Consider the following 5,214-nt stretch of genomic DNA (forward strand, 5'->3'; position numbering starts at 1 on the left):
AAAACAAAGAATACTCATAGTAACAAAGCAAACTGAGATGTAAGAGAAGAGAGACAATGACCTCCAGAAGATAAAGGAGAAAAGTGACAGTGAGTTCTAGAAGGTGAGAAAGTTCTTGTACGATGATCTTAAAGAGGAAATAAACACCATAAAAAAGAATTGAACGGAACTCTTAGAGATAGAGACTGTAATACAGGGAAAAAAAACTTTCCTTGAAAGTAATAAAAGCGAATTAGATCATACAGGAGATCAAATCTCTGATGTAGAAGACAGAGAGAGACAGAAAGACAAAAAGCGAGAAATCATCCCCTGGGGGGGATGGCCATGCCAACAAGCTCTTCTCCTCTCAGGATCTTGGGCATGCATGCACATGCGTCCGGTGTGAGTTTAAACCACCGGGTCCGGGCATGGAACAGTGATCAACTACATGAGAGTCCAGCGATGTAGTCATTACACCATCTGCTAATCCCCCCAAATTTTTTAATTAAAGAACTTTTCTCCCTTCCTGACCCCTTTGCAATTGGAAAATATTTGTGAGCATTCTTATTTCGTCACAGAATGGTTATTTGCATAAGTTCAATAATATAAATAATCTCTGTTGTCTTGCATCTGAAGTTTAATTCTTATGGGACTTTCTGCAAATAACAGACCAAATTAAGATTAATGTAATTTTTTGCAAATAAATTAGTTTATACATTTCTTTAGTAAAAGGGGACATTGAGGAAGAAAAAAATGTTTCAATAGAAAATTAGTGTACTTGTCACTAGATTCTGGCTTTGTCCATAGTTTTAGCTTAAAATCTCTTGTGAATTGATAAAATGTGGGAAATGGAAGGGAGGGAAAGGCGAAAGAAAAAACAAGTGAAAGTCTACTTAATTGACAAAAAATGAGAAGCTATTTACTGATGATAATGTATATAGTAATATTTTTGTCTTAACTGACATGCATTTGTACTGGAAAAAGAAATGTACACTGTAAAGACATGATTAAATGTAAATAAGTAAGAAAAAAGAAAAATAATTATTTCATTTAATATTTTCATTTTTTTTAATATTTGATGAGAGAGAGAGAAAGAGAAAAATTAAGCCACCAGATCCAGGACTCAAACCTTGGTTAGCCATGTGGGAGTCCAACACCTTAACCAACACGCCACCTGCCAGTCCCATTTAATGACATCTTAGAGAGAAATAAAGGGCAGAGATATGAATACCATTGCTAGATTTATGTCCACAGAGATTACAACTGTGAAAGATACTTCTCTAAACTCAGCCCCAAAGATGGCGTCTGCTAGAACAATGACTCATCTGTATCTCTGAGGTGTGGTTATAGCCGTAACCAGGTGATGATTAGTGGATGTGACAATGATTCAATGACATTTCAAGGCTGTGCCCCATAGTCACGTGAGCAGGGAAAGCAAGCCCAGATATGTCTCAAAATCCCTACTATCATTAATGACCTTCTGGTTGGTGTTAAACTCCTACCACAGTTATCAACAAAATCCTGGAGCTGAGACCATAAAACCATCTGGTGAATTGAAAGAAAATGTTTACATTTTCTTTTGTCATTAAGAAACATCTGTTCTCAGCATAATTTCTCCATAAATGTTTGGGACTTGGGGGTCTAAATTTTTCTTTTGTTATGCTTTCAAACTTACAGAAAAGTTGCGGGAAGAGTACAGAGAACTCCTCTATATCCTTTACTCAAATCCACCCATTTATTTACATTTTGCTCCCTGTATTATCTTACGTGTTTATTTTTAAATTTTTTATTTAAAATTTTTTTAAGTTTACTTTTTTTCCATGAGAGACAAATTACACACGTGAGAGGGCCCCTCTACTCAGATCTTCATACCACAATCCATCCCCAGTCTCAGCTGGCCTGGATCATGGGCTCTTTTTTTGTTTTGTTTTGTTTTACAATGAGTTTATTACAGAATGTTCTTAAGTAGGCAACAACTTTTGATTTATCATTAAAAAAAAGTTATGCTTCCTCACGCTGTACAATAAAGGTAAGAGGCTACAGTTTTAAGCTTCTTTCTACTGGAATTCTCTGATAGTACAGCACAGTGTTGTCATTTTTGCAATGCTAGAATAAATTTAAAAAGTCTCTTCTATGCGCTTCTCTTCAAAAAGTGATGAATAATAACAGAAGATGGCATAAAAAAATCCATATTTTCCCTATTCATTCTGTAGTATTGGAGCCCGTGTTTTTACCGTCAGAGGCTACAATTTTCACTTTGCCCACTTTAATCAGTTCTGTCCCCTCTCTGAATTCAACATCCTTCAATACGAAAGTCCACACGTTATCGCAGAATCTGTTCATATTTAGAGAGCCCCTGAAAGTGACTCTGTTCCTGACCCTCTGAGCCAATGCTGAATATATAGCCTTATCAAACTGAAGTAGAACTTGAAGGGCAAGTTGGGGGGTAATCTGTTGAGACTGTATGAGCTCATCTAGGCTCTCCTGAAGACTGTTCCCCAAGGTGGTATTTCTGTATAACTGATATGCCATGGCTTAGGAAGAAGATACTGTTTTTCTTACTCAGGCCTGCATTGATGTCCCACTCTCTCTGGCATAGGCGCTTCCCGCCGTGAGCGGACACCAGCGGCGCGACCAGGAGCGGGGTAGGAGGCACCTCCTACCCGGATCATGGGCTCCTGAGTGCACCTGGCATGCTCAGAAAGGTCCTGGGGCTTGAACCAGGATGTCTTCCATGTGGGTTCAGTTACACTACTGCTGTGCCTCCACTTGGCTCCCTATGTTTTATTTTTATATGTATATGTTAGATAGCTCCATATTACTTATTTCCTGAACCATTGAAAGTAGGTTAGACATTGTGCTTCTTTATCCCTAAACTAGTATGTATTTCCTAAGAATATGTTTTGTTTTGTTTCTTACATTTCTATCACAGGGTTTGTGTGCTCACAGGAGAGAGATAGAGACAGAGAAAAGGAAAGTGAGCCAGGACTCCTTCCCCCACCGTGGGGGATAATCATGCCACAGTCTCTTCTCTTTCATCTCCCCTTCCTTTCAGGGTTTTGGGCACACATGCACATGTACCTGTGTGTTTCTCAAGTCACTGGATCCTAGACTAACTGCCCAGTTGGCCATGTGGGATCCAGCTATCCTAACTACCATGCTACCAGCTGGCCCAAGAACAAGTCTATATCCACAGTTGCTGGCTCATGACTATTGTCCTTGAGTTCTGAAGCTCCCGGGCATGCCATAGAACTGTCGTAAAGAAATTATGACTCTCATTCTAGAAGGTTCCTGCCCTATGCCCAGCAGGAAGGAATGCTGTACAGAGAGGCCAAGAAGAACCTGAACAGACAGGCTGAGCTGGGTTTCCTTACTCCGCCCATTAGCATTAGGTCATATCCTGTTGTCCAATCACATTTCTACAGGTTGTCCACGTTTCACTCAAGCCTAAGCAATGAGGTCTCCATAAAAAGCTCTGAAGGACAAGGTTTAGAGAGCCGAACACATGGAAGCTTGCAGGAAGGTGGACAAGAACTCATCCACCGGCTGGGAGGGTGGTGCATCCCAGCACCCCAACTCCATGGAGACGGAAGCTCCTGCACTGGGGTTCCTTCCAGACTTTGCCTCATGTGCCTCTCCAGATATCTGGCTGTTTATGCCCTTCGAAGTATTCTTTATAGTAAGCTGGTAAAGGTGTTAATCAAGCCTACAGAGAGGGTCCTCTAGCAAATTCATCAGCCTGTAGCTGGTTGAGAAATCTCAAGTCATAGCTAGCCTGTCAGAAACTAGAGGCCTGGACTTGTGACTGGTGTCAGCAGTGGGGGCAATCTCGCGAGACCAGGCCTGTGGGATCTGAAGCTCTTTTCAGCTAGAAAGCAACAGAATTGAATCAGATTAGAGGATGATCAGGTGGTGTCTGCAGAAGTGCTTGCATGTTTGCTGATAGAGCGAAATCCCACACATTTTGGGATCTCAGCAGTGATCTGTCTTGTGACTATATACGAAGAGAAATTGAATTTTTTTTTTTTTTAACCTGACAAAGGTCGTTTTCTTACATGTCATAATACCATGATCAACATCAGGTATTTTGGGTCAGCTACGAGGGGCATGGTGATTAAAGCAGCTAGATCCCACAGACTGATTCAAATCTCAAACCTGGAGGCTCGAGAAACATGTTGGGCATGTGTGCATGCATGCCCAAAATCCCCAAAGGAGGGAAAGATGGAGGAGAGATTGTGACGTGATTGTTTCCCATGGTGGAAGGTGTTTTCTCATCTGCACCCTGTCTGTGCACAGGCCCTCTGGCAAAATTAAAAAAAAAAAAAAAAAAAGGCATTCTAACTGCCTTACAATACTATCATGTAATCCCCATTCCATATTCAGATGTCTCTAGTCATCACAATAATGTCCCCTTTTCTTTTCCAGTCCAGAATCCAGTTTAAGAGCATGTATAGTTCTGATTTGTCCTGCCTTTTGCTGGGGTCCATCAGTCCAAGAATCAGGAACATATTCAAGCTTGGTTTGGATACTTGCTTTAGTTTCTGCATTAGACCCTATGGGTCTAATGGACTCTTCCTGCCTTCTTGCCTCTGATAGCGTGTGACTCTCAGGCTTCACTTTCCAGAAATCTGCAGTCGACTCTGTGCAGTTGGAGTGGAGGCTTGCTTCTGAGCATGTGTCTCTGTCTGTGGTCATTTTTCACACTGACTCACTAAGCACGCTTTACGCTGGGTCTTTAGGGACTGGGATCGGTGAAGACCCCTGGCCACATGGAGCGGAGGTCTGGGAGCCGGGGGTATGCCTTTCCATTCCTGGATTGTCAGCCACCTTACTCAAAATGAGGTGTCCGAGGCCAGCTCGCCTTTGGAGTTGATGGTTTGGTGGAAAGCCTGCAAGCCTGCATCTGTGCCTCCATCTGCCCCCTCTGCTGTCGCCCTCCAGGAGCAGGAGGCAGGGGGTTCGATGTTAGTGCAGTGGGGCCCTCTTGTGGCAGACGTCTGTATGTTCTGGGAAAAGGTTGGACTGTAAAAGTGCAGTGTCTGAGTGTTCAAGTTTTGTTATTTTATTTTATTTGTTTTTAATTTGCTATAGGGTGTGTGTGTTCTCTGGAAACAGAAAGAGGGAAGGAGAGTGAGAATTCACCCCCCCCAGGGGGTGGCCACACGCAGCCCCTTCTCCTCCATTCTCTTCTCAGGATTTCGGGCATGCACACGCATATGTGTCTTGCACGATTTT

At 42.3% G+C, this 5,214-nt stretch overlaps 1 pseudogene; it reads right to left on the reverse strand.

The window, feature by feature from the left end:
• Window positions 1-1,912: 1,912 nt before the first annotated feature.
• On the reverse strand, window positions 1,913-2,639 carry LOC102496482 (transcription initiation factor IIA subunit 2 pseudogene; annotated as a pseudogene).
• Between the last annotated feature and the right edge of the window lie 2,575 nt (window positions 2,640-5,214).

This window comes from Tupaia chinensis, unplaced genomic scaffold (genome assembly GCF_000334495.1).
Source record: "Tupaia chinensis unplaced genomic scaffold, TupChi_1.0 Scaffold000101_1, whole genome shotgun sequence".
NCBI lineage: Eukaryota > Metazoa > Chordata > Mammalia > Scandentia > Tupaiidae > Tupaia > Tupaia belangeri.